General features: G+C 39.5%; 2 protein-coding genes and 1 long non-coding RNA gene across 9 annotated transcripts in view; 1 reads left to right on the top strand and 2 right to left on the bottom strand.

Annotated features, from left to right (window-relative positions):
• The window catches only part of LOC122231224, a 73,698-nt gene extending 68,902 nt beyond the window's left edge, over positions 1–4,796 (bottom strand). For all 6 annotated transcript variants that reach the window (XR_006208412.1, XR_006208411.1, XM_042958709.1 and 3 more), the window contains exon 1: positions 4,414–4,796. The gene's annotated coding sequence lies outside the window, so the exon portion shown is untranslated. The remainder of the gene's footprint in view (positions 1–4,413) is intronic.
• A 243-nt stretch (positions 4,797–5,039) lies between these two features.
• Positions 5,040–27,962, top strand: part of ZBTB44 (zinc finger and BTB domain containing 44) — a 65,013-nt gene continuing 42,090 nt past the window's right edge. Inside the window, exon 1 of one of the 2 annotated variants that reach the window (XM_042957407.1) lies at positions 5,040–5,464. The gene's annotated coding sequence lies outside the window, so the exon portion shown is untranslated. The remainder of the gene's footprint in view (positions 5,465–27,962) is intronic. The other variant, XM_042957408.1, reaches the window with a different exon arrangement.
• LOC122230959 lies at positions 12,408–22,834 on the bottom strand. Its single transcript, XR_006208008.1, has 3 exons — positions 22,086–22,834; positions 20,742–20,935; positions 12,408–12,527 (listed from the first exon to the last, which is right to left on the bottom strand). It is a non-coding gene; the product is annotated as an uncharacterized LOC122230959 (long non-coding RNA).

Genomic DNA, 27,962 nt, shown 5'->3' with positions numbered 1-27,962 from the left:
TGGGCATTGAGGAGGGCACTTGGTGGGATGAGCACTGGGTGTTGTATATAAGCCAATTTGACAATAAATTGTATTTTTAAAAAATAAGAATAAAAAAAGAATTTACATTTCTAACAATTTGACAGATGACACTGATGCTGTATGTAGGCCTGAGTACCTCATTTTAAGAATCACTGGCCAAGCAATATAGTATGAACACTGGTTCTCAACCTTGGATACACACTGGGAATATCAGTAAAGACAAGGAAGAGAGTGTTCAAGTTGCAAAGAATGGTCAACAAGACCAAATGCTGCTCCAAAGTCCAGTAAAATAACAGTGAAAAGTGACCTTTGGATTAGCAACATCAAAATAACTGGTGATTTTAAGAAGATTTTAGTGGAGTGAAGGGAAAATAAAATTAGAGGGGTTGAGAAGTAATGAAGAAAGTTCAAAAATGAAGAACAGTGAGTATAGATAATTCTTTTGAGAAGTTTGGTTGAGAATCATGTGAAAGAGAAAAATAGTATTGTGTCCGGTGGGGAGGTGGGACTAAGAACAGACATAAGCATTAAGATTAAATCACTGCCCACTTCCTTGAAAAAATTAAAATTAAACCATAAATTCCCTTTCTGAAGATGAGTTGTGTTCAAATAGTTGTATCTTAAAGACCAGAAGAATCTTCAAAAAATAAAAAGGATGAAATCTAATCTTGGGTATTCTGGCATCTTAGGGAGGAATGGGTACATTTATGGAAACACAAGCTTTATCCCTGAAATTGTAGGTCTTGGGAAGCTGCCATTCTACCAGGTGATAAAATTGGCTTCCACATTCATGTATTTCATCATCAACTTGTTCATCCATTAAACGTTTATCAAATACCTATTATGTGCTAGACACTGTGCTAGGCTCTGGGATTACAGTGTTGAATGACGAGTCATTAGAATTCCAGTGGTAATTACTGCTAATGAGTATACAAGTTTCTTCTTGGGGTAAGGAGAATGTTCAAAAATTGATTGTGGTGATGGCTGCACAATTCTGTGAATACACTAAAATCCACTGAATTATACACTTTAAGTGGGTAAACTCCACGGCATGTGAATTACACCTCAATAGAGTTCATATATAAATGAGATACGAATATTGAGAGGAATTAGCTAAGGAATGAAAGTATTTCTACACAGAGGGAATAATGTGTGCATTGGCAGAAAGAGTGTGGCATTTTAGAAGATGTGGGGGAAAAATTCTCTGACTGGCATGTTCCTTGACGGAGTATAATAACAGATGAAGCTGAAGATATTGACATAGCCCAGATTGTACAGTGTCATAAACCCTAAAGGTTTGGGGAGTTTATCCTAAGAACACTAGGAAGCCAATTGTTGTGCAATATGATCCTTATGCATTCTTATACTGCCAACCATGTAGAGAATGAAGGGAAGAAAGAGGGTATTTGAAAAACCAAATAAGTGATATTATAATTCTCCAGGCACAAACTATTGGTTATTGTTTATTTTATTTTTTTGTTGTTTATTTTTGAGAGACAGAAATGAGAGGGAAAGGGGCAGAGAGGAGGGGGAGGGGCAGAGAGAGGAAGACACAGAATCTGAAGCAGGCTTCAGGCTCTGAGCTGTCAGCACAGAGCCCCAGGGGCTTGAACTCAAGAATCTTGAGATCATGACCTGACCCAAAGTTGGACGCTTAACCAACTGAGCCACTCAGGTGCCCCCAAACTACTGGTATTTTAGATTAGGATGTTGGCAACAGGAATGGACAAATTCAAGACTTGTTAATGGATTGGAATCACGATGTAGTGGTGGTAGCCGACATGACTTGTTCTGTTACGGAATCTGGTCTGGATCACCTGGTGAAGGAACCAAGTGGCACTCGGAGATCTTGGAAGGCAGGAGGCTTATTTCACACCAGAGGCTCAGAGGAGATCACTCTCCAGGGGTCTGAGTCCTGAGCATAAGCAGAAGGAACAATTTATAGTCTGTTACTTCTGTATTAGTGACAACTTGGCGCACGCATGGCAAGTGGGGCAGGAAGAAGAACCCAGAAGAGCCTTCCCTCTGGGACTGGAATTTCCCTATCAGTCCTGTTAGCCATCTTATAACAGATTTTTTCCTATCAGTTCAATTAAGTGGATGATGAAATGAAAATACAAGAGGTGCAAAGTTTGGGGTGGGGAGCAAGGTATTTTTAATCAGTTGGGATGATCTAATAAGAGAACAAGGATGATTTGTGCAGTAATAAGCTCTCCTCCACTGGGATTATCCAAGTCAGACTAGAGATCTTTCTGTTGAGTTGAAAGCATTCTAGCTCTAAAATAAATTGGGGACTAAAAAACTAAATACCCATTCAGTTCTAAGGGTCTACTACAAGAAACTGCCATTTGTGCCAAAATTTGGTCCCCAAAACATCTCATGGCTGAAATAAGCTGTCTCCCTGGAACTTGATTTCCTCAGAATCATCTATACCAGGTTAATAATTAAAGTTCCTCATGGGGTTTTCATTTGTTTGTTTCACCTGTGAGCAGGATTCTGGTTTCATAAAATCCTGCAGCAGTTATTATTTAACCTACTGTCAAAGAAAGGCCTACTTATTCCACCAACCCAAAGGCAAGTCTCTTCTCGCCCAGGAAGAAAAAGGTGGGAGGCTGCAGTAGCCACAGAAACTGACCCTGCCCAAAGCCAAAACAGAGAGAGGGCTCCTACAAAGTTAATCTCGGTATTTTTTCTCACACCCTCTCCAAGTATCTAGCACTGTGCCCTTAGGGCCCAACAGCCTTTTGTTGGTTAACTGATCCTCCACACCTGGGGTGAAGGTGGGGTGAGAGATGATCGAGTTTTTAAATATAGAATTCAAAAGCACAAAAGGAAGAGAAAAGGAGAGGTGAGAATAACCTCAGGAAAGATTTTTGTGTGTGTCAACACCACTCCTCTAGCCTCTGAAGGAGCTGCCACCTGGGTCCCTTAAGAAACAGTCAAGGTTTACCTAATGAGTTTTACTGACTGACTTATCAAATGCCCTAGGTAGATAGATGGGATTTGTTTCACTCCTTTATTCCCACCCTGACTCTTCTCCAGTTTTTACCTTCTGCTCACACTCTAACACAAACCCCACCAGGGCCTCAAGCTCCTGCCCCTTCCAGATCCTTGCTGTTGCTGTCATCCCTCTCCTAAGGTTAAGCCTCTGCCTTCTCCTTCTGCAAATCTCAGCACAAAACTTGCTGGGCCTAATTCGCATCCTTCTGACTTTTCTCATCTGTTAAATGGGAATAATAAAAATGATGGTGGGCATAACTGTGAAACCTATATAGTATAATTGCCATGAGGGATTGAACATTTTACATACTTGAGAATGTGTTGTAACTGTAAAAGACTATAAAATTAGACGTTATTTTCATTGCCTTTATTTCTCAAGTAGAGTACAATGGTTAGAATTAGGGCGCCAAGGGGCGCCTGGGTGGCTCAGTCGGTTAAGCGTCCGACTTCGGCTCAGGTCACGATCTCGCGGTCCGCGGGTTCGAGCCCCGCGTCGGGCTCTGGGCTGATGGCTCAGAGCCTGGAGCCTGCTTCCTATTCTGTGTTTCCCTCTCTCTCTGCCCCTCCCCCGTTCATGCTGTGTCTCTCTCTGTCTGAAAAATAAATAAACGTTAAAAAGGAAAAAAAAAATTTTTTTTAAAAGAATTAGGGCGCCAAGATGCTTGGCTTTTTCTCAAAGGGATTAGAGAAGGGGTTGATGTTAGATGCCGCCAAGTATTTCAGAGAAAAAATCCACTCCACGTCAAGCAGGACGTCAACTCACCTTGCACAAAAAGCCCTTTGGAGAGAAGTCTCTCGGCTCCAAAGCTGGAGGCGTGGGAAAACACACTACTCAGAGCAAAAAGCCCGAGGCGCTCTGGGCCTCTAGGCCGGCAACCCAGTCAGCCTCCACGCACCTGGGGCGCGCTTCCGCCTGCAGTGCGCGCCCCTCCTACCGCCGGGTCTCAAGTCCCGCCCGGCCTGCGGAAGCGAGCCCTTAGGGTCTTGGGTATTTTAACACTTTACAGGACTCTGCAGTAGACCAAGAACTTTAAAATCCCTCAGGCAGTATCGGTCACTTTGGGGTGCAGCGCACACTCCCCCCGCGGGAAGGCCCCGAGGAAGTGATGGCGTAATAAAATGAGACTCGAGGTTGTGTAAGGAATTGGCACATTTTTTGAACAGCTCTAGGTGCCCCCGTGTTTGGGGGAATGAGACAGATTTGAGTGTTGATTTCTCCAGTCATTTCAGAACCGCACTTCCTGCCAGATCGCCCAGAGAGATGCTAGAACAATCTTAGAGCACCTTGAGAGAATGCCAGTGGGTGCAAAGGCGGTTCGGGATCGGGCAGACCGGCCGCGGGCTTGTTGTCTACAAAGTAAGGGACCGCGTCCCTCACCTGTTTGGTCTTACCTCTTCGCTGGCCTTCGTTCCCAGGGTGAAAAATGGGCGGACTACTGACTCACCCACCTCACCGAGAGAAAGAGGCTGGGCGTTCCGGTTTCAGCCCCGCTACAGAAACCACTCGAGAAACGAGGAGTTTCTTTCGTTTTCAGTTCAAAGAAAAAAAAAAATGCAAGAAGCGTGAACCATGCCTAGAAATGCTTCTCTCAGCGTTAAGTGGGGACGGCTAGAGGAAGGACAAATTGGGCAGTACTTATGCCGCATATTAATGTAAATCCGCACGTGTACGTATACATAAACACGCACAGACGGTGTCAAAACCCCCGGGTGTGCAAGGACACCAAGGCACCCACAGCTCTAGTCCCGACGACCGGGAGCGGCCTCTTCTGCGCTTGCGCTTTAACCGCGTTTTCCCCGACCCCCACCCCGCTGGCGCCCCGCCTCCGAGCTCGTTCCGCCCCGCCCACTTTCCCTCCCCTTCCCCAGCCCGGCCGCCCGCGCAGAGCATTGTGGGACACAAACAAAGTGCCCCCAAACAGGCTGGAGTGAGCGGAGCGGCAACGGCCGCGGCGCCGGCCCGCACGCGCGCGGCGGCGGCTCCCTCCCAACCTCCCCCTCCCCTCCCCTCACTCCCCTTCCCCTTCCCCACCCCGCCGAGAAAAACGCGAGCCGTCGCCGCGCTCCCCAAACCGCCGCCAGCCCTCGGCCAACCGCCCCCAACGGCCGCCCGCGCGCGGCTCCCCGGGCCCCCTCGCTCCTCCCCTCAGGCCCCTCGGAGCGCCGCGGGTGCTTCCCTCCAGCCGCTTCGCACTCTCCCACCTCGCAGGCACGCTGCTGGTTGTACCGCCATGCCCCAGCCACAGGCTGTCCACGGGCCTAGGCGCGGCGGCCCGAGATAGGGTCCCCTCAGCCTCCCGGGGGAGGAGAGAGGCAGCGAGCCGCGCGCTCCGCCCCCTCCCCCCGGGCTGTCGCCGCCGCCGCCGCCACCTCGCCGCCTCAGCCTGGCGGGGAGGAGGAGGAGGAGCACCAGGCCTCCGGGCCCCGGCACCGCCGCCCGCAGGTAATGGGGAGGGGAGGGCGAGAGGGCCGCCCGGTCCCAGCGGGGGTCTGGGCCAGCCACTTCTCGCCGCCTGTGTCTTCGGGGTGCCCCCGCCGAGGGGCTGACACCACGCGTCCCCCATCTGGGCGCTGGACGGAAAGGAAAGCCTGGTCTTGTTACCCCATCCGCTCCGGGAGACACCCCACAGGGTCCCCTCGGTGGCATTTAATCCTTCAGGGAGGAGACTAGCCTTGCCCACCCCCCACCCCCACCCCCACCCCCCCGCCAAGAGAAATCACCCCGATCTTTCAGGGTGTTCCCCATCATTTGCATGCCCGTTTGCCCCGACACCCTAACCCCAAGAAGGCAGAGGTGTTACCTCCTCTCACCTGGTCGAGCCTGAGACCTCACTGTTTTCCCCCTCTCCCCTGCTGCTTTTTCTCTGGTGCTGGAAAGAAAAGGATGGCACTCTTAAAAAATAATAACAGCGGGCACCTCTTTTTCTTCCCTACCTGAGGATCCCTCTTCATCTAGTCATTTTCTGCTGGCCTAACCAGGAAAAGAGGTTACCTGCAAGTGAAATGACAAGTATATTAGAACTGATCAAAGGAAATTGCATCCTTGTGAGTTCTATGAGTCTTAACCGGAATTTAAAATAAGGACCAGTAATTGTATACTTTATTGGAACTTACAGAAATGAAGACAAAAACTTAAGTTTTTCAACACATAAGTAGATTATTGAGGTCAGGAAGAAATTCGCTTCCACTTACTTTCTTACAGTTTTATTCGGATATAGGCTAATACCATAAACTAAACAATTTGGTAGATGGAAAATAGTTTGGATAGGTAAAAATTTTGTGATTTCCTTTTGCCTAGGCTTTCAGTTGGAATTATTGGATTAAAAAAAAAGCATTATATAAATCTTCGTTTCCCTCATTACTTCACATTGACTGCCAGTGGTTAATAACATTTAATTGTAGCTAATGTAGTTTCCTTATCACGCAATGTGAAAGTCATGCTTTCCTGTAGTCTCGTATTTTAGGCTAACATTCATTAATTCTGGAAACCAGATTTATTTTGTGCAACACTGCTAGGCATTTTACATATGTGGTCTTATTTAATTCTCAGGACAACCTAATGACTTAGATACTATTCCTTGAATTTTATACATGAGACATATTTAACGATAATTGCCTCACGCCCCACAACTACAAGTGAAATTTGTACCCAGATATAATTCCAGTGTAGGAATATTTTCTACCTTGCTTTTCAGTACAGGTGCACTTTTAACTTTATTACGAAAAATTTGCCTTATGAAGTTGAGAAAAAAATAGTGAATACTCCACAACCTAGGGTCAGTAACATTTATTGTTTCCTGTCTTCTCCCTGTCTTTCTGTGTGTAACATTTGAAAGTAAGTTGTAAACATCAGGACCTTCAAATATTTGAGCATGTATTTCCTTAAAATAAGGACAGGCTTCTACTTAACCCCCAAATCATTATCTAAATAATCCGTATGCAAATTTCCCCTTTATTCTAAAGCCTCCTTGAGAAATTTTTTCCCTTTCAGTATTTGGTCAAGATGAATACATTGCATTTGATGATTATGCCTTTAGTCCCTTTTAAAAAGATTAGTACCCATCTCCTTTTTTTTTCTGACACTTAGTTGGCCAAAGCTGTTGTCTTATAAATGCTCCCACATTCGAGACTTTATCTATTTCCTCATAGTGGCTTTTAATTTATTCCCCTATCCCCTTGAATTTTCTGTTACTGGAAGTTAAGTCTAAAGAAAAACTTGATTAGCTTGAAGTTAAACTTCTTTGGCAAGAATATTTTTAATAGGTAATACTATGTACTTCCTATTGCTTCATAAATAGGGAGATAATGTCAGACTGCTACATTGTTAGTGATGCCAGATGACCACTAAAGTGGTGACTACCAAATCTGTTATAAGGGTGTGGTTTGCCTGTTTGTGATTTGTACGCAGCCTTGGGGTAATACTTTGACACCAAGCAAATATCCTACCTTTTACTTAGTGATTTCAGCACTCCTTGGTGACTTTTGAGTAAATCACTTTTACTGGAGATTTTCTGTAAGAAAGATTTTCATCATTAACTAGGGGCAGCTAAAGTTCTTCCTAAAAAATGTGGAGCAAATGCTTAATTTCTTCCCTTCAGTGATCAATATTCAGAGTAAAGGGTTAGGGAAATAATTACCCCAGTGATGGCGAATGAGATTTTTTTTCTTCCTTTTTTGCATGACACACTATGGACTCCTGGGTTTTAATGCGTGCATTTTTTTGAATAACCATTACAGTCATTTTTCTTTTCGATCAAATTGCCCCACATTTGGACAGTAGGAACCCTTTCACCCTGGCTCCTGTGTCTTTTTTTTTTTTTTAACTCCTGCTTGCCATTGAAGCACTCTTGGGGTGCCTTCTGGCACAAGGTACCCTACGCTTGCCTTGTTACTTTCTTTGCTCTGGATCTGGAATGGGTTGTTTAAGGAGTCTTGGTTCTTTTTGATGAGAAATGGTATGTAGATACCAAGATCAGGATGTTGGCATATTCATTGCTGCTGGAATATCATTGCTTCAAGGCCCTTTCAGAGGAGAGAACTGAAAAATGTTTTTTGCTTATTCAATCATACGTTCATAGTGATATATCCAATTCAGATTTAACATAGCAGACTTCTTTGATTTTATATTTGTCTCAAATGAAAATCTTGGTGCCTAATAGAATTAACATACTTAACTTTATCCTACTGTGTATACATGCAGTCATTTAAAAATAACCGTAACAATATTCTACTATCATTAAGCTTCCCCCAAATTTTAAGAGTTCTTTGCACTTATTTTTGTCCTTAGAATATATTCTATGAAGGGTGTATAATGGGAATGCTTAGGGTGTTCAGAAGTCCCTTGGAATATTTTTCTGTTTGTTTAGCTACCAATTTGATATGGTTCATTGGTTTTATTTATTATTTTAGAGTTGTATTTTATTTTTGAATATGTAAAATACATGGTTCAAAAGACAAAATAATTTTTTGAAAATATGGCTAAAGAAGTCTCACCCAAATTAATTTTTAAGATGAAGTATTCTTTATCTTTGCCATACCTTTTAATATCTAATATATATCTTAACTGCAGAAGGTTTATCAGTAGACAGAGTATGTTACTTGCTTGAAGTGATATAGGAGTAATTTTAAGTTTTGCAATTAGATCCTGATTCCTCTGGCAAAGAGAAAACATTAAGACTAATCTTTCAAGGTGAGCAGAAAAGTAGATTTCAAGCTTGTTTTTACAAGCTTCTACTTGAAAATCATGTCTTTAAAGAGGTATGTAGGTGGTGGAAGTTTTGTGTCTTTCATCCACTTGCATGCCACACAACAAAATTGACATACATATGCTTTCTGCAGATATAAAAGGCATTTGGACATGTGATCAGTGACGACAGCACATTTTATTTGGATTGGGCAAAATTTTATAGAAATTATAATTATGTGTTCAAATGAGGGATTAGGAGGGAGCAGTGGTTATCTAAAGTGGGCAGAGCACAATTAGGCAGTTTATCAATCACCTGTCACCCAGGTGCTAAAAAGCAAAAGATGTGTCCAGTGTGTTTTTCTCGTGTATACCACTACTGCTTTTGGTAACAGAGTGAATATAGATTTCCTTAAGGGAGTGGAGTGGGAAAATGGAGAATGCATGTGCTTTGGACCTATTCCCCCTCATTCTCTCTTTAATCTCAGTAAAATAGATTTCCCAGTATTATTAGAACACAAAGTAGGAGGGAAATGCCACAAATAATTGCATAGGTATGTATAACCACATAACAAGTAGAAACTATTGTGGGTAGACTGAATGGACGAATATGCTAATGATGATAATTGCTAACGTTTGTTGAGCCCTTTCAAAAAGCCAGCATTGTACTAAACATTGCATACAACATCTCATTTAAATTTCACACTAACTCTTGATATTGCCTAATATCTTATTTAGCAAGTAAGGAAACTGATATCCAGGTTTCAAACTCAAGTCTGTCATCAGAATTAGCATTTTACTACTTTGGTACACCTCATAGCTAAATATAACGGGTAATAAAATATATTTTCATTCACCATGAATTAAAGGAATTATATGGTTGATGTTTGTCCTGTAGCAACACCGAAGATTACATGCCAAGAGCCCCAAGTGCTTGTCAGGTTTATTATACATCCTTAGTATTACTATCAGACTTTGCTTCAGAAACTGCATAGTTTAGGAGATGCCTTGGTGGCTCAGTTGTTTGTCCAGTCCAACTCTTGATTTCAGCTCAGTTCATGGTCTCTGGGTTTGTGGGATTGAGCGCCGTATCGGGCTCTGTGCTGACAGTGCAGAACCTGCTTGGGATTCTCTCTCCCTCTCTGTCTCAAGAATAAATAAACTTTACATAGTACAACATCAGAAAGCAAGATGGATTGGCAGATGGATAGATATGTGATAAATCAAGTATTATAATGTTAATGGTAGAATCTAGGTATGGTTATGCAAGCATTCATTTGTAAAATTCTTTAAATTTCTGCTTTGTCTGAAATTTTTCATAATAAAATGTTGGAGGGAGTGATTAACAGTATATTGTAATTATAAGACAATTTTGATGGCTGTATAAAAACCAGTAACGAGCGATATCCTCTATGCCTAGAATGGTTCTCTTAAATTTTTAGTATGTCTTCCTAGCCTATAAAGGATAAAACACTTGTCACTGAAAGTGGTCAAGCATCAAAGGCTCTTTTAAAGGGGTTTTCTTCATTAGTTAGGGGATCCCTAATTAATTAGGCTCCTTCCGGCTATAGTTTTTTAATATCTTTAAAAATATTACATATATCAAATGTATGTATATATTTTTCTCCTTGTAGTTTTCTGATATTTTGTAGACTGCTATTGAGCATACTTTTCATATAAACTTTATGGGGAGTTTTTACTTTAAAAAAATTTTTTTAACCTTTATTTTTGAGAGACAGCACAAATAGGGGAGGGGCAGAGAGAGAGAGACACAGAATCTGAAGCAGGCTTCAGACTCCCAGCTATCAACACAGAACCCCATGCAGGCTGGAACCCACAAACTGTGAGATCATGACCTGAGCTGAAGTCGGACACTTAACCGACTGAGCCCCCTCCCCTCCCCCCCCTCCCCCCCTTCCCCTCCTCCCCCCCAGGCCCCCCTAGGGTGTTTTTACTTTAAATGCCCCACGTTGATGACCAGATACTGGACACTTAACTGACTGAGCCCCCCAGGCACCCCTGGGGTGTTTTTACTTTAAATGTCCCACGTTGATGACCGCAACAGATGATTCTCCAGATACCTAAGAATGATTGGGCAAAATTTATCCCCTGTTAAACTGAAAGCCACGTTGGTTTTTTTGTTCTTTATGTTAGAAATACATCACCCCATTTTAGGCAATGAGCTGGAAGTCTCTAGATTCTTAGTCACAGGATCTAAAATAGTGATTGTATACATTAGATTTGTATTATACTCCTGCTTGAAGGTACATTGACTATTACATTAATTTCTTCACTAACATTATTAGTGCCAAAGGTGAACTTAGCACAGGTTTACATAACTCATTGTGGAGTAAATCACTGACTTGTATCATCATGGTATGTCATACTGATATTTCCTTCTTAGAATAGTGAAAACTGGTGGATGAAAATGTGTCACTCTTCTTGGAGAACATTGTCCTTGTTTCCACATTGAATGTTCTCCTATTTTAATAATTTTTAGTATAGCTTTAAAAACTTACAATTGGTTTATACCCACTCAATTTACAGTTTCTGTATTCTGTATTGCTATCCTACAGCTATTAAAATGTATGTATTTCTATGTGCTGAGGGAATTGGCTATTCATTTGGCTTTGATTGTTTTGGATGTATTCAGCACAACTACAGACGTGTTGGGGTAGCATATAACCAAGACTGAATCTCTGGAATCAGAATTTTGTGGAACTGCTACCCCTCTGGCCTCTGAAGCAACTTTAGATTTAACTGATTTCCTCTTAATTTAGATCTTAACTTGCTAAGTGTCTGATCCTCACCTACTATTAGCAAGGAAAAGCAAGCATATTCAATACTAGTTTCTATTAAATATCTTATTTGTGCTCTTTGATAAAATTGGGAAATCTTCGGTCTAAACAGAAAAATAAAATGTATGAGTTTTCAGGGACTCAGACATACCTACTTTGCTTCCATTTAGTATTTCTTTTACTGGTGGTATTTACTGGTGTGTGTGTGTTGTATGTTTTCTTTCTTCCACTTTATCTTTTTGTCCTTTTTACGTTTTGACTACCTGAATTTTACTTTTTTTTTTTTTTGGCTCTTTGTTTTTCTCCTTTCTGCTTTGGATCTGCCAACACTGCTCACTTTTTTTGTGACTTTCTGTTACTGTATGAGCACAGTTGCTTTTATATTTGGTGCCTTTTGCGTGCCGTATAAAACTATACAAACCATACTTCTGTGAGAATTGTTTGTATTACAGGAGTCACTGCCTCTGTTTTTTTGGCCAACTTGGTATTATGTCTTCCTCATTTCTTTCTACTTTGCTCAACTAGGTTTACTTTGAGAGCCAGTACAGAATAGTGTTAAGAGCAGACTGGGTTCAAATCTTGACTCTTTTACTTACTACTTGTGTGATCTTGGGCCAGTTCCCTTAACTTCTTTGTGCTTTGTTTTCCTTGTTGGTAAAATGAAGATGCCACAGGATACCTATTCCAAGATTGTGTGAAAATTAAATTTTTTAATATGCAAAAAGTACTTAGAACAATGCCTGGTACATATTGAGTACTATATAAGTGTTAATATTGACTTGTGATTATTGTTCTTTTTCAAAGAATAATTCAAAGTCATTGATTATTTTTTTTTACAGTTTATTGAGATAAAACTCAAAAGCCATAGATTATTGCCACCACAGATTTGTGGTCTCCCAGTTTTATTTGGGTCTTTCAGTACCTCCTAGCCGTCCTTCTGGGTTTTTTATCTCCATACATTTCTCATGTTTTATTTTCCTCAAAATTGTACTTTATCTCCTCTCTTCTCAGCATTCTACCTCTACCTATAGTTTCAAAGAGAAATAACATAAAAGCCAAAGCTGTCAGACAAGAACTCTCACTACTTGTCACCACCCACCTATAAACTGTAACTGCACCCTTCCTTGAACTCTTTTTTCCTGTCACTGGGTCTCCTGTTTAAGGCTAATTTTTTCACTCAGGCATTGAATCCGGTTTCTCCCTGTCCAGGGACCTTGTGTTGTCTGTTATCACTGTTTCCTGTATCTTCAACTTTTCCTTTTTCTCTGAGTCTTTTCCAACAACTATCAAAACAATCTGTCTATATTTTACCACAATAAAAATAATAAATCTGGGGGAAAAGCATTCTCTAGTTTCTCCCATTCTATAAAAATACCAGCATCCTCCTTTGAGCCCTTATTTCCCTCCAGTGAACTCCCTTGCTCTATCTTTAGAAGCAGACTTCTTCAGATTGGATTGTCTATACTCACAGTTTTTACTTCCTCATTTCTGTACATTCTTTATCAATTGCAGTCTAACTCTCTACTATGTGCTATTATAAGGTCATCAGTATTTCCTTGTGATTATATTGAATAGACTGGTTTATATCTTATTTGACCTATCAGCAGCATTTGACACTGAAAACCACTCCTTGAGATATTCTGCACCCTTGGTTTTTGGAATATTCTACCATCCTGGTCATTCTGTATATCTTTTCCAGGTTTTCTTTTTGCTGTCTCCCACCCGCTTTTTCCTCCTCTGTTTTTCCTCCTCATTCTAGCTGAAGGTTTATCAATTTTGCATTGTAGCTAGATTCTCTTTAAAGAACCATTTTGGCTTTAATTTGTTCTGTGCTCTATTTCCTATTCAATGGTAGAAGCCTAGGCCATTGATTTTTTAAATTTTATTTTAATTTTTTATTTATTTTTAATTTAGAGAGCACCTGTGTGAGTAGGGGAAAGAGCGGGGCGGGGGGGGGGGGGGGGGGCGGGAATCTTAAGCAGGCTCCATACTCAGCACAGAGCCGGATGCAGGGCTTCATCCCAGGTCCCTGAGATCATGACCTGAGCCGAAATCAAGATTCAAGATGCTCAACCAACTGAGCCACTCAGGCGCCCTGATTTATTTTAATTGCAGTGAAATATACATTTACATATTTATTTCCTTAACTATTTTTAAGTGTACATTTCAGTAGCATAAAATACATTCACATTGTTATGCAACCATCGCCACCATTCATCTCTAGAACTCTTCTTATCTTGCAAAACTGTAACTCTGTACCCATTAAATAATAACTTTCCATTCTTCTCCTTCCCTAAGCCCCTGGCAGCCATCCTTCTACTTTGTTTCTATGATTCTGACTACTCTGGAAACCTCATATCGCCATCATACAATGTCCTTTTATGACTGGCGTATTTCATTTAGCATAATATCCTCAGGACTTATTCATATTGTAGTGCCTATCAAAATCCCTTCATTTTTAAGACTAAATGATATCCCGTTGTATGTATGTATATATCACATCTTGTTTATCCATCATCTGTTGACAGACACTTGGAGTATCTCTACCTTTTGGCCATTGTGAATAATACTCCTATGGATATTTGCATACAAATAGATGTTCATGTCCCTGCTTTCAATTCTTTTGGGTATATACCAGAAGTAGAATTGCTGGATCATATGATAATTCTATTTTTAAGTTTTTATGCACCCCAATACTGTTTTACACAGTGGCTACACTTACATTCCTACCAGTGGTGCACAAGGATTTTTTTCCTCCACATCCTCACCAACACTTGTTATTTTCTGTGTGATTTGTGATTTTTTATTTAATCGGAGTCATCCTAATGGGAGGTGGCAGGGTGTATGGTCATAGGCCATTGATTGTTTTTTTTTAGACATTCTTTTCTAATATGTATATTGAAAGCTATAATTTTTACCTTAAGCACTGCTTTAGCAGCATCCCACAAATGTTAATAATGTATTTTAATTATTACTCAATAAAAAATACTTTTCTGTTTCCCTCATTGATTCCTTCAATAAACCTATGGATTATTTCAACATTTTATTTCCAAATATTTGAGGTTTTCTCGATAACTCATTGATTTCTAATTGTGTGTATATATAGAGAGAACACTTTTGTGTGCATTCATTACTTTAAAATTTATTAAGATTTGTCTTATGGCCCAGCATATCTGTTTTGATAAGCATACTGTGTTACACTTGAAAAGAATGTGTATTCTGCACTATAAATATCAAGTCAAGGTGATTGGTGGTATTGGTCAGATCTTTTTTTGTCTTCACTGACTTTTTTTTGGAAGGGGGCCCAATTCTACCAGTTATTGAGAGGGGTATTAAAATTTCCAAGTATTTTTATGGGTTGTCTTTCTCCTTAATTCTGTCAGTGTTTGCTGCTTGTATTTTAAAGCATTGTTATTAGGTGCACACACATTTCTTATTGTTACACACCTCTGTATCTCTGGTAATATTTTTGTCTTGAAGTCTATCGGATATTAAAAATATCACTCCAGCCTGTCTTTATTGTCTGCATGGTATATCTTCTAACATACCTGTGTCCTTTTATTTATTTCTTTCTTATAAAGAGCATATAGTTGGGCTTGGATTTTTAATCCTATTCTGCCTTTTATTTTTTTTATTTTTATTTTTTTTAATGTTTATTTTTATTTTTGAGACAGAGACAGAGCATGAACGGGGGAGGGGCAGAGAGAGAGGGAGACACAGAATCGGAAGCAGGCTCCAGGCTCCGAGCCATCAGCCCAGAGCCCAACGTGGAGCTCGAACTCACGGACCGCGAGATCGTGACCTGAGCTGAAGTCGGACACTCAACCGACTGAGCCACCCAGGCGCCCCCTGTTCTGCCTTTTAATTGAAATATTGAGTTCGTTAAAATTTAGTGTAGTTAAATCAAGTCCACAATCAAATTGTTGGAAGGGTTGGTTCCTTCTGAGGGAAGGAACCTATGAGGGAACTATCTATTCTTCGGTAAATTTTTTTAAATGTTTGTTTATTTTTGGAAGGGAGAGAGATACAGAGTGCCAGCGGGGGAGGGGCAGAGAGAGAGAGATGGAGACACAGAATCTGAAGCAGGCTCCAGGCTCTGAGCTGTCAGCACCGAGCTGTGGGATCATGTGAGCCGAAGTCGGATACTTGACTGACTGAGCCACTCAGGCGACCCAGGCACGATCCCTTCTATGCCTTTCTTCTTGCCTCTGGCTTGTGGCAGTATACCTCCAGTCCTCACTTGTTCTCCCTGTGTGTCATATCCCCTTTATATAACGACATCCTAATTACATCATTTTAACTTGATTACCTTTGTAGAGAGCCTGTTTCCCAATAAGGTAACATTCTCAGTTGTGGGGCATAAGACTTCAACATATTGGACAGGCAGGAGACAAGATTGAATCCATAATAAGACACATTTAAAGTTCAGCAGTAGGGACACCTGGGTGGCTCAGTCGGTTGAGCGTCTGGCTCTTGATTTCTGCTCGTGTGATGATATCACGGCTGGGTTTGTGAGTTTAAGTCCCACGTCAGGCTCTGCACTGACATTTCGGAGCTGGCTTGGGATTCTCTCTCTCTTCCTCTCTCTCTGCCCCTCCCCTGCTTGTGCTTTCTCTCTCTCAAAATAAAAATAAAGTTGGCAGCAGTGCAAAGGCCTGTTGGGTAAAGCCACTGTACTTGTGTACATATTTTAAAACAAACACATTGGAACTCCAGTAGTTGATGTGAGCACTTAAAAACTCTTTAGGGAAAAAAAAAGAACTCTTTAAATGCTAATTAACTAAAACTGACTTGAATTTAACTTGCTCCTGTAAGGATCTGTGAATAAGACCCGACTTCAAGCTTTCTTTCTAGTAATAATGAATTGATGTTAAAGCTGATACTCCTTGTGTATTATGATTGAATCCTTGTGAATGGCAACATGATGGGATAGGGGAAGGGACTGGGAATTTGAATTTTTTAGTCAGATAGACCTCTGTTCAAATCCTGTTCTTATTTATTTATAGGACTGCAGGCAAATTAATTTAACGTTTAGTTTCCTCATTTATAACAATTTAAAAAACTACTTTCTCTGAATTCTGAGCCAAGAAAGAGATAAAGACACTTGGTGAATTAATCAATCTATATTAACTGCTCTTCTCTTGATACAGAAATTAACAATCAGCGTGACTCTGGCTACCAGCAATGAGAGGAAATTCTAATAGTTGAGTGTTACAGGTTTAACTGATTTATTGTTTTAGTCCAGGTAAATCTCAGTCTCTTAAAATCTGAACTAAGAAGGACTTCTTCATGTAGCAAAATGATTGAAATCTTTGTTTGATTATAAAATATGGCTAGTTATAAAAGTTAAACGATTTCTTTATAGCTCAGATTCAGAAATCTCTTTGAAATTCTTCCTGAAAACGTTAATAAACACTTAAGGAAGACTATTGGAAAATAAACCATCATCAAATTAAAGATCACATATACTTTATAAGTGTTCAGAGAAAGTAAAAGTGTTCTCAAATATGAGTACTCATGTGAATCCATTCTAAAAAGTGTACTTCCTTTTATAGAAAAATACATATATTTGGTTTTGCTTAGAGTGACAACAGAATAACAAGTTTTCTTAGAACAAAATTTAAAATTGTGGTACTATAATATTTGTAAGGGAAAAAAATCTTGATTCTAAGGAAAATAATAGTGAAAAACATACTCTTGTAACTTAATAAGTTTTTAGAGAGAGAAGTAATTGAGTAGCAATTTTCACTAGTTCCTTCATATTCTGTGTAATTTTAGCATGAGGTTTTTACTTTGAGTTATGGCTCTTCTGTTCTTAAACCAGCTGTTTTAACAGGTTTTCTAGAAAATATTTGCATGTTGTGTATGTTAAACTCTTCATGTATTTTGTTTCAAGTTTTATTTTGTTGTTGTTTGCAGTTACACTTTTATTAATAATGTAATTCAATGTAAAAGAATATGTTTATTCCAGAAATAAGCACCATAAACCACAAACGTTTCTTCCAACATTCTTTAATTGCCCTTTCTGTTAGGCATTTATAGAATGCACACAACCTCAGTCTCTTAAGTAGCATGTGGATCTATAAGACAGCAAGATCTGTAAACAGTTGATCATCTATTATACGTAAGCTACTGAGGTAGAGCAATGATCCTTTTGTGGCCATAAAGGGATGCCCAGTGAGAATCACTGCACTATAATTAGTGTTACTAGAAAGAAGATAATATGTAAATGGTATAGAAAAAGAAATTATTAAGAACCTCCATGTAATGTCCACATGAAGATTTTACTCAGATGTTCATAACAGCTTTATTTGTAATAGCCTCAAACTGGAAATAACTCAAACGTCTGTCAACAGTTAAATGATAAACAGATTCTGGTATATCTATACAAATAGAACAGCACTCAGTAATAAAAAGCCAGATTCTTGAGCCCAACAACATGGATGAATCTCAATAATTATACCCAGTGAAAGAAGCCAGATAAATAAGAAAGTCTATATTATATAATTCTATTAATATAAAATTCTAGAAAATGTAGCTAATCTAAAATGAAAAGCAAATCATTAGTTCCTGAGAGGAGTAGGAGGGAGAAATTGCAAAGAGGCACAAATGTCTAGGGGTCATGGAAATTTTCCGTATCTTGATCGTAGTGATGATATATGTTAAAACTGATCAAATTATACACTGTATTATACAGTTTATTGTACAGCAGTTCTAGCTCAAGCACTTATGAAATGATTTTTAAAGAACACGGGTATGATTGATTTCATAAATATATTGGAATTGTCCTTGGAGAGGAGACAGAGTATAATCCCTGGTAAACCTAAATTGGTATTATATAAACTGCCAAATTAGTGGTCAAGACAGAAAATACTGCAGGAGTTAGATGGAGGGAAAGGCATCATAGCTTAATAATAAAGTAAGGACAGGATGTAATTAAAGTCAGAGTTTCTGATTTTAAGCCCCTGTTAGGCCACTTATTTTCTCTGATATTATTTTTCTTTAAAGAGTTTTCCTTATCTACTTCAGAAGGTCTTTAAGATCCAAAGAAAATCTATTTGAAAGCATATTGTAATCTAAAAAGTGACATACAGAGGCACCTGGGTGGCTCAGTCAGTTGAGTGTCTGGCTCTTGGTTTTGCCTCAGGTTATGATCTCACAGTTTTAGTGAGTTCAAGCCCCAAGTCGGGCTGACAGTGTGGAGCCTGCTTGGAATTCTCTCTCTGCCTCCTTTCTCTCTGCCCCTCCCCTGCTCACGGTTGGTCTCTCTAAATCAATCAATAAAAACTTTAAAATAGAAAATAAAAAGTGACATACTAATGAGAGGTATTGCTGATAATCTAGGGTAGAAGGAAGAGCAAATAAAATAGTATTTGACCTGTTGAGAGCAATGAGGAGGGAATTCCAAAAAGGGATGAAACATATAGAAGTGGAAATTATATATAATTGGAGAATGAGTCAAAATCAGTTTGGAACAAATAGTTAATATTGGAGAGTAGAAAGGGAAAGATAACAGCCTAAAGCATCTAAAAATGTAGAGTGAAGAGAATATGAAACAGTAAGAAATATTAGCATCAGGATATGATTTTCTGTTTATTAGCCCTATGATTTTGAATAAGTCAGTTCTTCTCAGCTTCAGTTTCCTCACCAATTTAATGGGAAGAGGATAATCTGCCTTATCTCAAGGGTTTTGTATATTGAAATCAATATCAAATGTATATGAAAGTGCTGAAAAGAACAAAGTGTACTGTTTAGTTTTGTGTAATGGGGCCCTGAGGTTGCTCAGTCAGTTAAATGTTCAACTCTCGATTTCATCTCAGGTCATTATCTTACAGTTGGTGGGATTGAGCCCCGCATCAAGCTCTGTGCCGACAGTACGGAGCTTGCTTGGGATCCTTTCTCTCCCTCTCTCTCTCTGTTCCTCTTCCACTCACATTCTCTTGCATTCTCTCTCTTAAAATAAATAAACTTAAAAAAAAATGTTCTGAAATGAGAATTTAAGAAAAAAGAGTTGTTTTGTGTGATAAGGCATGAGGTAGTAAGTGCTGGACTCAGACGATTATATTTACAAAAAAAATTTTTGATGTTTATTTTTGAGAGAGAGAGTGTGTAAGTGGAAGAGGGGCAGAGAGAGAGACACAGAAACCAAAGCAGGCTCTGAGCTGTCAGCACAGAGCCCGAGGTGGGGCTCGAACCCATGAACTGTGAGGTCATGACCTGAGCCGAAGTCCAGCGCTTAACCTACTGAGCCACCCAGGTGCCCCATGATGATTATATTAGAGAATATTTGAATAATGGTGAAGGATTAATTTGAGGTTGGTGAGGCTAAAGGCAAGGAGACCAGTCAGAATGTTTGAGTAGTCCAAAGCAATGACTAATGAAGAAAGGAAGGAAAGGATGGATTTGAGATCGGTTTTAGAGACCAAGTCTATGTTAGGAAGAAAAGGGAAAGATAAAAGTTGTATTTGTTTCCTGTGTCTGTTGTAATAAATATCACAAAGTGGAAGGCTTAAAGTAACAAAGGAGGGTACCTACATGGCTCAGTTGGTTGAGTATCTGACTCCTGATTTCAGCTCAGGTCATGATCTCACGGTTCCTGGGTTCAGGCCCCTCATTGGGTTCTGCACTGACAGTGTGAAGCCTGCTTGGGATTCTCTCCCTCTTTTTCTGCCCCGCCCCCCCCCCTTTCTCTCTCAAAATAAACATTTTTAAAAAATAATAAGGGGCCCCTGGGTGGCTCAGTCAGTTAAGCATCAGACTCTTGGTTTCAGCTCAGGTCATGATCTTGCAGTTTGTGGGATCGAGCCCTGCATTGGGCTCTGTGCTGGTGGCATAGAGCCTGCTTGGGATTCTGTCTGTCGCTCAAATAAAAAACATTAAAAAAATTTTTTTAATAATAATAACAAAGTAACAAATGTATTCTCTCACAGTTTTGGAGCCCAGAAGTTCAAAATCACTATCACTGCCATGAAATCAAGATATTGGCGGGTACCCACTCCTACGGAGTGGCTTCCATATGGCTCTAGGGGCAAATCTGTTCCTTGCCTCTTCCAGCTTCTGGTGGCTGCAGGCACTCTATGGCTTGTGGCCACAATACTCTAATTTCTGCTCCATCTTCACATCACCTTCTCCGATGGGTGTCAGATTTCCTTTTATCTCTCTTTTATAAGAATGCTAATGTTTGTATTTAGGGCCTACCTGTATATTCCAGGCAATCTCCTTAAGATACTTAACCATACCTGTAAAGTCTTTGCCATAATAGTAACTTTTGCAAACTCCAGGGATTAGGACGCAGACGTATTGGGGAGAGTGACCTTTTTAAGTCATAGATGACTCCCAGGTCTTTTGCTTTTGTATTGGTGGTCTCATTGGCCAGAGAACTTCAAGAGGAAGTCCTCACATACGTGAGGAACGATGATGAATTCAGTTGGACCTGTTGAAGTACATCTGTATATGAATATTCATTTTGGGGTCAGAAAACCTGAATCAAGTGACTTAAACATTGAGGACATTTATTATTTCACACAAAAACAAAACAAGAAATCCTGGAGTAAGATAGCTTCAGAGTTGGTTATTCAGCAATTCAATGACCTCATTAAGAACCCACGTTCTCAACTTTTTGCTTTGCTATCCTTAGGCTGTATCTCTCCTTATGGTTCCAAGATGGCCCCCATAATTCTAGGCTTTAAATTCAGGGATGAAAACACCTAGCTGGCTAGTTTTCTGTGCTTGTTTATTGTTGTTGCTGTTCAAATAAGCAGCTCTAACTCCTGGGACTCCAGCAAGTTCTATTCCTTTTAGCCAGGTAAACATTTTCCTTGACTATCTTTGACCTAAATAGAGCTATTACATCTACATTGCAAATTTGTTGAAGCAGATAGCATGTGTATACACATGCGCGTGCGTGCACACACACACACACACACACACACACTACTCCTCTATGATGGTCTTAAGTGACAGTGGATTTTAGTACTTTTTTTTTTTTTAAGTTTTTATTTATTTTGAGTAGTTGGGGGGATCCGAGGAGGGCTCCATACTGACAGCAGATAGCCTGATGCAGGGCTTGAACTCAAAATCCTGACCTGAGCCGACATCAGAGACATCAGATGCTTAACCAAATGAGCCACCCTGGGGCCCCAAGATTTTAGTACCTTTTGATGTGCAGATTTTAAGATAAGGAACCAACTTTTTCTGGGCTTGGTCAGAGTTTAAGCAGCCCATTCACCTTGCTTAGTCTTTAAGTTCTTGTCTGCAAATTTCTAACCATTTCTTGATTTAACATTAAACATTAAAGTAGTGGGTAGTGTGGTGTGGGGACTCTCCTGGGAATCCTCAGAACCTTTCAGAGGGTTTACAACATCAAAACGGTTTTATAACAGTATTAAGATATTAAGGTATAATTAAATTAATTATATTAAGATATAATTTTTTTAGTTTAGTTTTTTTTTCCCCCCAAGTAATCTCTATACACAATGTGGAGATCAGACTTAACAGTTTCAGGATCGAGTGTCTCATGGTCTACTAACTGAGCCAACTAGGTGTCCCCCTCCCACCCCACCCCCACACACCTCCCCCATTACCTGTTTGTCAACACTTTCAACGTTCTTCTGGTTTTTGGTGTTTATTGACTTTGCTGGATTTAACAATATCCATAAACACTTCAAAATGAAGCATGGAGAGAGCAAACAAGAGAGCAAAGACTTAAATGACCATGCAGGACCATTTTATATCATCTCTTGGAAGTAGGCATATTTAACAGTCTTGCTCCTGAGTATGACTTTGATTTATCAATAAAAGTTGATTAGTAGGGAAGTATCTGTAATTTTTCTGAATTTGCCTGTGAAGGGATGGTAGCTGAGAGAAGATTTCCAGGTTTTAACAGGAGGCGAGGGGGTGACTCAAAAATGAAGACTAGATTTTAAGCTCTGGGTGACTGGGCAATTCAAAGTACCCATCATTAACAAAATTAGAAATTCTCCATGAAATATCAGTTGAGAATTTAAGTTCAGTTTTGGATGGTGAATTTGAAACATGGCAAACACATTCAGAAGTAATTGTCTAGTGCTTTAGCTGGTCATTAGAGACCCAGAATTGAAGTTCAGGAATTCAGCCAGAGTTGACAGAGTCAAAGATCTATCAGTAAGGATAGTTCATCTATTACTCAGTTCTGTTCCATATTGTGTACATACTGTGTGCTAGGCATTGTGTGCTTTCCATATGCTCATTTAATCCTGATTAAGATCTAGATCTGTCTGAACTACAAAGCTTCTTAGTATACATGCTGTCTCCAGGCAACATTAGAATATTAATTGGTAACAAGTATAGTGAAATTAATAAAGCTTAACTATATCTGAGGTGGAGAAATTTGTTACCGGGTTGGGGCAATGTGAAAAACTATAATTCTTTTAATTAATACATAGTGCTGTGTCAAAAGATTGAACATACATCCTTATAACAATGTTTGTAGTTAAAAGAGACAGGGCATATCTAGAATTCAAAGCCTCAGTAGAAATTGAGTTATGATGTGAGGTATATATATATATATGGTTTATTAGGAAGATTTGAGCTAGTAAGTTCGTTAAAAAATTAAAGCTAATAGTGTTTTTAAAAGACTTTATTGTCGATTTTTATATTTATGGATTAAAAAGTTGTTTTTTAAATATTTATTTTGGGGAGAGCCCAAGTGGGGGAGGAGGAGGAACCGAAGCAGGCTCTGTGCCAACAGGCTGACAGCAGCAAACCCGATGCGGGGCTTGAATTCATGAACCTCAAGGTCATGACCTGAGCCTAAGTCGGATGCTCAACCGACTAAGCCACCCAGGTGCCCCTATACATTGAAAAGTTGTAACTGTAGATAGATGTATTTTCCCTGGACATTCAGATCATCAGAATAGGCTAATGTTTGGTATTTTCACACTTTTTTTTCTCTCCATAGTGTTTTACAACAAATATTACGACTAAGATTCAGCTTTCACAATTCTGGCTCAACAGCAGTTCTTGTTTTTGTTTTTGTTTTTGTTTTTGTTTTTGTTTTTTTTCAGACATTGTTTTGTTATAGAATTTGACATTGTATCAGTTTGACGATTTAGAAAGATATTTTACTGCAATGAGTCTTAACTTTTTCCCACCTGAGTCTGGCTTTTTTAGTTGTATAAAAGTAGTTTGTCACTTTCAGGATAGTTCATTACTAATTTGAACAGATTGAATGTGAGTTCTAGAAGTAGTAAGATAAAAATTTTATTCTAATAAGAACAATTGTTCCTGTGTGGAAACAATTATTCTTACACTATTACCAAAGCAATGGAAAGAGTACTTGTCACAATTTAGTAATATTGGCTCCAAATTCTGTTTTTAACTGATTTTGTACAAAACAGTAGACTCCCAAGAACCAAGTAATCTCGGTTCTGCTTCCATTTTCCATTAAGTTATTGACTTGGTTAACCCTTCTGGGCTTTCTTAAACAATTTTTTAAATGTTTTTTTTATTTTGAGAGAGGGCCTCGGCATGCGAGCAGAGGGAGAGGGAGAATCCCAAGCAGGCTCCACGCTCAGCTCAGAGCCCGACACAGGGCTTAGTTCCACCAACTGTGAGATCATGACCAGAGCCAAAATCAAGAGTCAGACACTTACCCAACTGAGCTACCTCTTTAACTTCTAAGATAATGTTTAGGCCACGAATAATATCTATGGTATAGAAGAGTGAAAACTCTCAGTCCCAGAGTCAGACCTGTCTGGCATATGGTTCCTCTGAAGACAATATAGTAGTGACTGTATCAAAACACATTGTTTCTCCATAGTCTGTCTACAAAGACTGATAATCTCCAGAGTTGATACAGGTTCTGTTCTTGACCAACTTTAGTCAGGGTCCTCAAAGTAGCAGATCTTACCAGAGGTTTTGTGATAGATTTTTTATCCATTGAGAGTTAAAGCTAGAGCTTAAGAAATGGAGCTTACATGGCTTTATTGCCCCATCCTGTGTAAAGAACTTTTACTAAGGTGGTTGTGACAATTACGAATTATTCATGTGTGATTATTATAGTTACTTCAGTTTTATTTTATCCATGAGTAAATTCTTTTAAATGTTTTATTTTTGAGAGAGAGCACAAGTTGGGGAGAGGCAGAGACAGAGGGAGACACAGATCTGAAGCAAGCTTTAGGCTCTGAGCCGGGCTTGAGCCCACAAACCTCAAGATCATGACCTGAGCCAAAGTGGGATGCTTACCGACTGAGCCACCCAGGTGCCCCAATCCATGAATAAATTTTTAATGAGAATGATGAGTAAGAAAAGTGTATACATCCATATTGCCTATAAGCAAGAGATGATGCAATGAAAAAATTTGCAGTAACATAATATACAGTGTAATTCTATAAATTTTACCTACATAAGTGCTTGCCTTTTTTTTTTTAACGTTTATTTTTGAGAGAGAGGGAGAGAGAGCGCATGGGGGAGGGGCAAAGAGAGAGGGAGACACAGAATCCAAAGCAGGCTGCAGGCTCTGAGCTATCAGCAGAGCCTGACACAGGGCTCAAACTCACAAACTGTGAGATCTGACCTGAGCCTAAATTCGGAGCTTAACCGACTGAACCACCCAGGAACACCTCCCCCCCACCCCTTTTTTTTTTAATGTTTACTTACTTTGAGAGAGGAGAGTGCACATGAGCCAGGGGTGGGGTGGAGGTGGAGGGGCAAAGAGAGAATCCCAAGCAGGCTCCACGCTGTTAGCATGGAACCCAATGTGGGTCTTGATCCCATGGACTGTGAGATCATGACCTGAGCTGAAATCAAGAGTCGGAAGCTTTACTGACTGAGCCTCCCAGGCGCCTCTGTGCTTGCCTTTTTAAATATTATCTGTGAAGAGAGTCAGGAAAAAAAAAAAATCAAGATTTCTTATTGTAAGAGCTTAATTTTTATAAGTGAGATCGAACATACTCCTCAATTTTCTTTATATAAAAATGAAGTTTTTGATATATTTAAATAGATGAACTTATTTCTTACATAATTTGTAAAATCTGTTTGGGAATATCATCCCAAAATAAAGTCTGTGATGCTACTGGCCTTTGTTCCCTGCAGCCCTTTTGTATGTCATCAAAATCTGGCCTTGCCAGTGGAAAAAGTTTTGGAAACAGGTAATTGTGCTTGTTGCACAGCAGTGTGAATGTACTTAATGACACTGAACTGTACATTTAAAAATGGTTGGAAGGGCTGGGCACCTTGGTGACTCAGTCAGTTAAGTGTCCGGCTTTTAATTTTGGCACAGGTTATGATCTCGTGGTTTGTGAGATCAAGCCCTTTGTGAGACTCTGCACTGATAGCACACAACCTGCTTGGGATTCTCTCTCCCTCTCTCTCTGCCCCTTCCTGCTTGTGCTATCTCTTTCTCTCTCAAATAAACATGGGAAAAATATGGTTAGAAGGGCAAATTTTGTTATATATACATTATACACAATATTTTTTAAAAATCTGGGTTTGCCCATGGAGGTGTATCACACATATGAACATCTGTCATGTGTGTCACAATTACATAAATTAATTAAAATACTGATGATAATTGCTAACTTGGAAAAGAGAAGTGTGAACAGTTTAAAGCAGTAGCCACCCTTACTCAAGATGATACAGTGAAATAACAGAACTTCATGATTGTGATAACATTAGAAGGCTGTGAAATTAGATGACCTCCAGGATTCCTCTCTGCTTGAATATTCTTTGAATTTGGAGTAAACATTGCTTTCATTAGTTAAGTAGGGATTTAAAACCCCTGGAAACAAATTAACTGTCCATCAACAAATGAATAAAGAAAATATGGTATATACATACAATGGAATATTATGCAGCATTTAAAATTTTTTTTAATGTTTTTATTTTTGAGAGAGGGAGAGAGAAAGAGCGAGTGAGCAAACAGGTGAGGGGCAGAGAGAGAGGGAGACACAGAATCCGAAGCAGGCTCCAGGCTCCGAGCTGTCAGCCCAGAGCCCGACGCGGGGCTCGAACCCACGGACCGCGAGATCGTGACCTGAGCCGAAGTCAGACACTTAACTGAGTGCCCGACTTAACTGACGCACCCGTACAGCCTTTTAAAAAGACGAAAATTGATACCTGCTACAGCATGGATGAACCTTGAAGACATTATGCTAAGCAAAATAAGCCAGTCACATAAGGACAGATACTGGATGATTCCATTTATATGAGGTACCTAAAGTAGTCAAATTCATGGAGACAGAAAGTAGAAGTATGGTTACCAGGGGCTGGGAGTAGGGGATGGAGAATAAGGAGTTATTGTTTAATGAGTGCGACTTACAGTACAGGATGATGAAAAAGTTCTAGAGATGGGTAGTGATGATAGTTGTACAACAACAGGAATATACCTAATGCCACTGAGCTATATACTTAAAAATGGTTAAAATAGTAAATTTTATGTATATTTTGCCACAGTGAAAAAGAAACCTTAATTAACTGCTGTTAAAATAACGTAGATGATGTAGGCATTTTAGTTTATAATAGTTCTAGAAAACTTTCTAAATACAGTAATGTGGGCACATTACCAATATAATAAAACTGCTTTTTTATATACATATACTAGTTGAATTGTGGCAGGCACATGAGTTTGTATTTAATTTTACTTAAATTAATTTTATTTAATCTTAAGATAACCACATGTGGCTAGTAGCTACTTCATAGAAGTAGAGTTTTATATTTTCTCATCCTCTTACTTTCAGCTCACCTATATCATTATATTTGAAGTGAATTTCTTATGGATAGCATGTAGTTGGCTCATTTATTTATTTTCTTGTTTTTTAGAGAGCGAGAGAGAGAGAGAGAGTATGTGCGCATGCATGCACCAGTAGGGGAGTGGCAGAGGGAGAGAGAGAGAATCTCAAGCAGACTCCATGCCTAGCAAAGAGCCCAATGCAGGGCTCGATCTCACAACATGAGCCAAAATCAAGAGTCAGACGCTTAACTGACAAAGCCACCCAGGCGCCCAGCTCATTTTTAATTGGTTTTGTTTGGACTATTCAGTGAAATTACTGATACATTCAGGCTTAAGTCTGTCTTCTTTATTTTTGTTCTCTCTGTTCTTTGTTTCCCTGTTTTCTTTCTCCTCCCTTCCTGTGTATTGCTTTTACCTTTTTGAGAATTCCATTTTGATTTATCCATAGTATTTTTAGTATATCTCTTTGTATAGGTTATTTTGAATTAACCATGGGTATTGCATTATATATGAATAACATCTCACAGTGTACTGATGTCAACATTTGACTAGTTGGAATGAAGTATAGAAGGCTTACCTCCTTTTAAAGTCCCTTTACCCTCTCTAGTTTATAATTGTCTTAAGTATTTTCTCTACATACTCGGAGAACCACATCAAACAGTGTTCTAAATTTTGCTTCAGTTATGTCAAACATAATGTAGAAAAGTTAGAGGAGAGGAAGGATTATTGCCTGTATTTTTTTCTATCATTC

This window comes from Panthera tigris, chromosome D1 (genome assembly GCF_018350195.1).
Source record: "Panthera tigris isolate Pti1 chromosome D1, P.tigris_Pti1_mat1.1, whole genome shotgun sequence".
In the NCBI taxonomy this organism is placed as follows: Eukaryota; Metazoa; Chordata; class Mammalia; order Carnivora; family Felidae; genus Panthera; species Panthera tigris.
This window is presented reverse-complemented; position numbering and strand designations above follow the sequence as displayed.